The sequence below is a fragment of the Papio anubis genome, chromosome 11 (assembly GCF_008728515.1).
Source record: "Papio anubis isolate 15944 chromosome 11, Panubis1.0, whole genome shotgun sequence".
In the NCBI taxonomy this organism is placed as follows: domain Eukaryota; kingdom Metazoa; phylum Chordata; class Mammalia; order Primates; family Cercopithecidae; genus Papio; species Papio anubis.
The window spans coordinates 55,561,523-55,570,623 of NC_044986.1; the positions used below are offsets into that span (position 1 = coordinate 55,561,523).

A 9,101-nucleotide genomic window follows, 5' to 3' on the forward strand; every position below is an offset into this window, starting at 1 on the left:
TAACATTAAAACACTGAGAATAAGGGGGAAAGAAAGAGTAAAGTACAAACTGAAATGGGAGAATAAAAATCCCGGTGAAGACAAGAGATTAACAGTTGAAAATAATAAGAGAAAATACATGATGTTTAGAATAAAGTATAAAAGGCCAGTGGTCAATTAGATTAAAAAATAAAATCCTGAAAGCAAAAGAGATAAAGGATGAAAAATCCATGAAACAAAATTTTAGACAAAAATCCATATAAATGTAAGAGATTAAGGATTAACAGCAGGAATTAGGACATACAAAGGTAAAAGTAGAAAATATAGTATATGAAAAAGGAGTATTAAGGAAAATTATGTTTAAAGGCCTAAATATGAAAACTTTAGAGAAATCATGGAATAGAAATGTCAGGGCGTGAGGGTGGAGCCCAGTGGAGGGTGATATGGCATAGTCAATAGCTCTTGGGCTGAGCCTCTTGCCCTTCTTAAGGGGCTTCCTTTTAAGTGGGGTGGTCTTTACAGGTGAGGCACCAAGGATATGGAGAACAATCTTATGAACTTAGGTCCCTTGAGTCTCCCTAAAGAATAAAACAGAAAACCCTATAGTTAACTGGCCTCTCAACACTTACAAGGCAAGCCCTATAGAAAAGTTAGGATTCTTTTTCCCGAAAGACAAAGGCAGAGGGAGAAGTGATTAAATCCTATAAAATCAGAAGCCGTAGAGAAGGGATGCATATGGATTTATTTTTAAATCCAAATATTTTATACTATGCATGAGAAAGAGTCAAATCTAAGACAATTGATAAGAAAGTATTGTTGGAGCGTGCGCCTGGTGGGGCCGGCCGGGACTCGCCGCTCGCACGCCAGCTCTTCCATTCGCTTGCGCTGTGAGCTGAGCCGGTGTATGTGTGGCAGTAACACGTCAACCCCGCTGCCCGCCATCGCGCCCGCCGCCCGGAAGGTCACCGCTGCGGTGATTTTCCTGCATGGATTGGGAGATACTGGGCCTGTCAGGCCTGTTACATTAAATATGACCATGGCTATGCCTTCATGGTTTGATATTATTGGGCTTTCACCAGATTCACAGGAGGATGAATCTGGGATTAAACAGGCAGCAGAAAATATAAAAGCTTTGATTGATCAAGAAGTGAAGAATGGCATTCCTTCTGACAGAATTATTTTGGGAGGGTTTTCTCAGGGAGGAACTTTGTCTTTATATACTGCCCTTACCATGCAGCAGAAACTGGCAGGTGTCACTGCACTCAATTGCTGGCTTCCACTTCGGGCTTCCTTTCCACAGGGTCCTATCGGTGGTGCTAACAGAGATATTTCTATTCTCCAGTGCCACGGGGATTTGACCCTTTAGTTCCCCTGATGTTTGGTTCTCTTACGGTTGAAAAACTAAAAACGTTGGTGAATCCAGCCAATGTGACCTTTAAAACCTATGAAGGTATGATGCACAGTTCATGTCAACAGGAAATGATGGATGTCAAGCAATTCATTGATAAACTCCTACCTCCAATTGATTGATGTCACTAAGAGGCCTTGTGTAGAAGTACACCAGCATCATTGTATTAGAGTATAAACCTTTTCCCATGCCCAGTCTTCAAATTTCTAATGTTTTACAGTGTTAAAATATTTTGCAAATACATGCCAACGACACAGATCAAACAATGTCTCCTCATGAGGAATTTATGATCTTTTAAGTTTCTATACATGTATTCTTATAAGAAGATCCAGGATCTACTATATTAAAATAATGACGCAGGTAGCTTCTTTTTTCTCAAATGTAAGTCAGCAAAATAATACAGTACTGCCACCAGATTTTTTATTACATCATTTGAAAATTATCAGTATGCTGCATGAAAACTTATTCAGGTATAAATGAGCAGTTAAGATATAAACAATTTATGCATGCTGTGACTTAGTCTATGGATTTATTCCAAAATTGCTTAGCCACCATGCAGAGTCTGTGTTTTTATATATGTGTTCATATATACATAATGATTGTAATACATAATAAGAATGAGGTGGTATTACATTATTCCTAATAATAGGGATAATGCTGTTTGTTACCAAGAAAGAGTAAAATTGTTCTCTCCAATTAATGGCCCTTTTATTTTGGGGCCAGGCTTTTATTTCCCCTGATATTATTTCTATTTAATACTCTTTTCTCTCAAGAAAAAAAAAGTTTGTTTTTTCTTTATTGTCCTTCATAGCAGACCAAGTATTGCCTCTCTGCCATAGACAGCCATTGTCAATACATGCTATAATTTGACATTCTGGGTCACAGATATAAGGTATTTAAAATCTATTTATGCTTTATAGAGAAACCAGACATTAAAACTTCATTCACTACTTATTTCAGATTACTGTACCTTATCCAAGTTTACACCTAGCTATTAGGATCTTCAACCCAGTTAACAGGAATAATTCTGTGGTTTTATTTTTCTGTAAACAACTGAAAGAATAATTAGATCATATTCTAGTATGTTCTGAAATATCTTTAAGACTGATCTTAAAAACTAACTTCTAAGATTATTTCATCTCCTCATAGCATAGAGTTTACTTTGTACACATGTTTGAAACCAATTACTATAGAAGATGAGGAATCTATTGTAATTTTTTGTTTTATTTTCACCTGCCAGTGGACTTACTTGAAATTTTCACTTTAGTCAAATTATTTTTTGTATTAGTTTTTTGTGCAAACATAAAAATAGCAATCATTTTAAATTGTCAAAATTTCCAGATTACTGGTAACAATTATTTGAAAACAAACTTATGGGTAATAAAGGCTAGTCAGAACCCTATACATAAAGCATAGTTACCATACAGATTAATATGTAGCAAAAATGTATGCTTGATATTTCTGAACTGTGTTAATTTTTCTGCTATATTCCAGCTGACCAAAACAATATTAAGAATGCATCTTTATAAATGGGTGCTAATTGATAATGGAAATAATTTAGTAATGGACTACATAGGATGTTAATAATGAAGCCATATGTTTATATCTGTATTTTAAAATTTTAAACAATCATTTATTATGTCATTTTTCTTTACCTTGAAGAACATAAACTGTTATTTCAGTTCTACAAATCAGCAAGATATTATTTATGGCAAGAAATATTCCGTTGAAATGTTGTGCTGTAACATGGGAAAATGTAAATGTTTTTCATGGTTTCTATCAATGTGAAATAAAATTTAATTCTGACTTTAAAAAACAAAAAACAAAAAAAAAGGCATTGTTACGTGGAGGTTAACACACATGGAACTCATAGCTCAAAGAATTAGTATAGATAATACTTAAACAGTTGTCAAAAGCATTTGGAATGCATGTAAATTTACCAGAATGCAGAGGAAAAGCACTGGAAGGCATGACTGGAATCTAATCCCATCTCTGCCACTAGCTGATTGTGTGACCTTAGGTAAAGCATTTTATGTTCTTGCATCTTACATTACTTATGCATCTGTAAGATAAATTAAAAGGTTTGGTTTGATATTCTGTAGAACTAACATTTGAAGTTGATATTAAGAAAAATGAGCTTTCTCATACAGTGAATATTGGGATGAATGGGTCATAGATCTGAGTCTGTAAATAGGAATTGAAATATAATTCGTAGAAGAGCCAGAAGGTTGAGTAAATGAGAGAAATGACCAGATATAAGACAACAAGGGTTGATGGGGCTGTGAACAACTGGAAATACATGTCTCCTCTAAAGCGCATGGTGCTTCTCAGCTATGCCTGATATTGTTATGTAGAAATGTAGGCAGCCAATTCTTTAGAGTTTTTTTGTAAAGAAGCCAGAAATCTTTTACAATGTGATATCTCCTGATTGTTAATATCACTAACTTATTTTAAAAATTGAAAAATCACTAGGTGAGTCAGCTGAAAAACATCTGCCAACTCAGTTTGGACTGTGGGTCACTGTTTACAAACTCACTGATCTGTAATTCCCCAATCCTTACATCTGCCTCAAAAGTTCGGATCAGGTCTTTACCTAAGCACTTCTGACCCAAGGTAGAAGTAAATTTATGGAAACTTTATTTCTCCAGTCACTAGATTTATTCCTCTAAGGTCAGAAGTAATATTTTATCTCTCATTTCTCATTACAATGATTTGCATATTCTCCTTTTTTCTTGTTCGATCAAGCTAAATGCTTGTCAATTTTGTTGATCTTTTCAAAGAACCAAATTCCGATTTCAGGTATTCTTTCTATTGTTTTTCTCCTTTTTATTTTACTTATTTATGTGCATCTTTATTTTCTACCTGCTTGTTCTTCTTTTTCTAGGTTTTTTTTTAAGATATAAGTTTAGGTTATCGATTTGAAATCTTTCTTCTTTCATAATATAGGTGTTTATAGCTATAAATTTCCCTCTAAGAACTGCTTTAGTTGTATCTACAAGTTTTTACGTGCTGTGTTTTCATTTCCATTCATCTAGGTGAATTTTCTCACTTCTCTTGTGATTTTTTTTTTTTTGACCCATTAGTTATTTAGGAGTGTGTTATTTAATTTTCACATATTTTTGAATTTTCTAAATTCTCTCTGTTACACATTTCTAATTTTTTTCCATTATGAATATAACACATAATTTGTAAGATTTCAATCCTTAAAAATTTAGATTTGTTTTATAGTCTAACATATCATCTATCATGAAGAATGTTATATAAGCATTGAGAATAATGTATATTCTGTTATTGTTAGGTGTAGTTGGTTTATGGTGTTTTCAAGTCTTCTGTTTCCTTATTGGTCTTCTGCCTGGTTGTTCCATTTGTTGTTGAAAGCAGGGTATCGACATCTCCAACTATTATTGTTTCATTATCTGTTGCTCTTTTCAACTCTGTCAGTCTTTGCTTTACATATTTGGGAGCTCTGTTGTTAGGTACTTTTATATTTATAATTGTTATGTCATGAAGTCCTTGCCCATGCCTAGGCCCTGAATGGTATTATCTAGATTTTCTTCTAGGGTTTTTATGGTTTTAGGTCTAACATTTAAGTCTCTAATCCATCTTGAATTAATTTTCATATAAGGAGTAAGGAAAGGATTCACTTTGAGCTTTCTACTCATGGCTAGCCAATTTTCCCAGCACCATTTATTAAATAGGGAATCCTTTCCCCATTTCTTGTTTTTCTCAGGTTTGTCAAAGATCGGATGACTGTAGACGTGTGGTATTATTTCTGAGGGCTCTGTTCTGTTCCATTGGTCTATATCTCTGTTTTGGTACCAGTATCATGCTGTTTTGGTGACTGTAGCCTTGTAGTATAGTTTGAAGTCAGGTAGTGTGATGCCTCCACCTTTGTTCTTTTGGCCTAGGATGGTCTTGGCAATGCAGGGTCTTTTTTGGTTCCATATGAACATTGAAGCAGTTTTTTCCAATTCCGTGAAGAAAGTCATTGGTAGCTTAATGGGGATGGCATTGAATCTATAAATTACCTTGGGCAGTATGGCCATTTTCACAATATTGATTCTTCCTATCCATGAGTATGGTATGTTCTTCCATTTGTTTGTGTCCTCTTTTATTTCACCGAGCAGTGGCTTGTAGTTCTCCTTGAAGAGGCCCTTTACATCCCTTGTAAGTTGGATTCCTAGGTATTTTATTCTCTTTGAAGCTATTGTGAATGGGAGTTCATTCATGATTTGGCTCTCTGTTTGTCTGTTACTTGTGTATAAGAAAACTTGTGATTTTTGCACATTGATTTTGTATCCTGAGACTTTGCTGAAGCTGCTTATCAGCTTAAGGAGATTTGGGGCTGAGATAATGTGGTTTTCTAAATATACAATCATGTCATCCGCAAACAGGGACAATTTGACTTCTTCTTTTCCTAACTGAATACCCTTGATTTCTTTCTCTTGCCTGATTGCCCTAGCCAGAACTTCCAACACTATGTTGAATAGGAGTGGTGAGAGAGGGCATCCCTGTCTTGTGCCAGTTTTCAAAGGGAATGCTTCCAGCTTTTGCCCATTCAGTATGATATTGGCTGTGGATTTGTCATAAATAGCTCTTATTATTTTGAGATACGTTCCATCAATACCGGATTTATTGAGAGTGTTTAGCATGAAGGACTGTTGAATTTTATCAAAGTCCTTTTCTGCATCTATTGAGATAATCACGTGGTTTTTGTCTTTGGTTCTGTTTATATGCTGGATTACATTTATTGATTTGCGTATGTTGAACCAGTCTTGCATCCCAGGGATGAAGCCCACTATATCATGGTGGATAAGCTTTTTGATGTGCTGCTGGATTTGGTTTGCCAGTATTTTATTGAGGATTTTTGCATTGATGTTCATTAGGGATATTGATCTAAAATTCTCTTTTTTTGTTGTATCTCTGTCAGGCTTTGGTATCAGGATGATGTTGGCCTCATAAAATGAGTTAGGGAGGATTCCCTCTTTTTCTATTGATTGGAATACTTTCAGAAGGAATGGTATCAACTCCTGCTTTTACCTCTGGTAGAATTCGGATATGACTCTGTCTGGTCCTGGACTTTTCTTGGTTGGTAGGCTATTAATTATTGTCTCAATTTCAGAGCCTGCTATTGGTCTATTCGGGGATTCAACTTCTTCCTGGTTTAGTCTTGGGAGAGTGTAAGTGTCCAGGAAATTATCCATTTCTTCTGGGTTTTCTAGTTTATTTGCATAGAGGTGTTTATAGTATTCTCTGATGGTAATTTGTATTTCTGTGGGGTCGGTGGTGATATCCCCTTTATCATTTTTTATTGTGTCTATTTGATTCTTCTCTCTTTTCTTCTTTATTAGTCTTCCTAGCGGTCTATCAATTTTGTTGATCTTTTCAAAAAACTAGCTACTGGATTCATTGATTTTTTGGAGGGTTTTTTGTGTCTCTATCTCCTTCAGTTCTGCTCTGATCTTAGTCATTTCTTGCCTTCTGCTAGCTTTTGAATGTGTTTGCTCTTGCTTCTCTAGTTCTTTTAATTGTGATGTTAGGGTGTCAATTTTAGATCTTTCCTGCTTTCTCTTGTGGGCATTTAGTGCTATAAATTTCCCTCTACACACTGCTTTAAATGTGTCCCAGAGATTCTGGTATGTTGTATCTATGTTCTCATTGGTTACAAAGAACATCTTTATTTCTGCCTTCATTTCGTTATGTATCCAGTAGTCATTCAGGAACAGGTTGTTCAGTTTCCATGTAGCTGAGTGGTTTTGATTGAGTTTCTTAGTCCTGAGTTCTAGTTTGATTGCACTGTAGTCTGAGAGACAGTTTGTTATAATTTCTGTTCTTTTACATTTGCTGAGGAGTGCTTTACTTCCAACTATGTGGTCAATTTTGGAATAAGTGTGATGTGGCGCTGAGAAGAATGTATATTCTGTTTATTTGGGGTGGAGTTCTGTAGATGTCTATTAGGTCCGCTTGGTGCAGAGTTAAGTTCAATTCCTGGATATCCTTGTTAACCTTCTGTCTCGTTGATCTCTCTAATGTTGACAGTGGGGTATTAAAGTCTCCCATTATTACTGTATGGGAGTCTAAGTCTCTTTGTAAGTCTCTAAGGACTTGCTTTATGAATCTGGGTGCTCCTGTATTAGGTGCATATATATTTAGGATAGTTATCTCTTCCTGCTGAATTGATCCCTTTACCATTATGTAATGGCCTTCTTTGTCTCTTTTGATCTTTGATGGTTTAAAGTCTGTTTTAGCAGAGACTAGGATTGCAACCCCTGCTTTTTTTTGTTTTCCCTTTGCTTGATAGATCTTCCTCCATCCCTTTATTTTGAGCCTATGTGAGTCTCTCTGCATGTGAGATGGGTCTCCTGAATACAGCAAACTGATGGGTCTTGACTCTTTATCCAATTTGTCAGTCTGTGTCTTTTAATTGGACCATTAGTCCATTTACATTTAAGGTTAATATTGTTATGTGTGAACTTGATCCTGTCATTATGATATTAGCTGGTTATTTTGCTCACTAGTTGATGTAGTTTCTTCCTAGCATCGATGGACTTTACATTTTGACATGTTTTTGCAATGGCTGGTACTTGTTTTTCCTTTCCATGTTTAGTGCTTCCTTCAGGATCTCTTGTAGGGCACGCCTAGTGGTGATAAAATCTCTAAGCATTTGTTTGTCTGTAAAGGATTTTATTTCTCCTTCACTTATGAAACTTAGTTTGGTTGGATATAAAATTCTGGGTTGAAAATTGGACCCCACTCTCTTCTGGCTTGGAGAGTTTCTTCTGAGAGATCTGTTGTTAGTCTGATGGGCTTCCCTTTGTGTGTAATGCGATCTTTCTCTCTGGTTGCCCTTAACATTTTTTCCTTCATTTCAACTTTGGTGAATCTGACAATTATATGTCTTGGAGTTACTCTTCTCAAGGAGTATCTTTGTGGCGTTCTCTGTATTTCCTGAATTTGAATGTTGGCCTGCCTTACTAGGTTGGGGAAGTTCTCCTGGATGATATCCTGCAGAGTGTTTTCCAACTTGGTTCCATTTTCCCCATCACTTTCAGGCACACCAATCAGACGTAGATTTGGTCTTTTCACATAATCCTGTATTTCTTGGAGGCTTTGTTCATTTCTTTTTACTATTTTTTTCTCTACACTTCTCTTCTCACCTCATTTCATTCATTCACTCTTCAATTGCTGATACTCTTTCTTCCAGTTGATTGAGTCAGTTACTGAAGCTTGTGCATTTGTCACATAGTTCTCGTGTTATGGTTTTCATCTCTATCAGTTCTTTTAAGGTCGTCTCTCAATTGATTATTCTAGTTATCCACTCATCATTCTTTTTTCAAGGTTTTTAGTTTCTTTGCACTGGTTACATAGTTCCTCCTTTAGCTCTGAGAAGTTTGATTGACTGAAGCCTTCTTCTCTCAACTTGTCAGTCATTCTCCATCCAGCTTTGTTCCATTGCTGGCGATGAGCTGCGTTCCTTTGGAGGGGGAGATGCGCTCTTATTTTTTGAATTTCCAGCTTTTCTGCATTGCTTTTTCCCTGTCTTTGTGGTTTTATCTGCCTTTGGTCTTTGATGATGGTGACGCACTGATGGGGTTTTGGTGTGGGTGTCCTTTCTGTTTGTTAGTTTTCCTTGTAACAGTCAGGACCCTCAGCTGTAGGTCTGTTGGAGTTTGCTTGAGGTCCACTCCAGACCCTGTTTGCCTGGGTATCAGCA

The 9,101-nt window shown here is 36.1% G+C and overlaps 1 pseudogene across 1 annotated transcript; it reads left to right on the top strand.

The window, feature by feature from the left end:
• Positions 1-733: 733 nt before the first annotated feature.
• LOC110744140 lies at positions 734-3,194 on the top strand (annotated as a pseudogene). The gene has a single exon (XR_002524345.2). The product of XR_002524345.2 is annotated as an acyl-protein thioesterase 1 pseudogene (transcript).
• Positions 3,195-9,101: the final 5,907 nt, after the last annotated feature.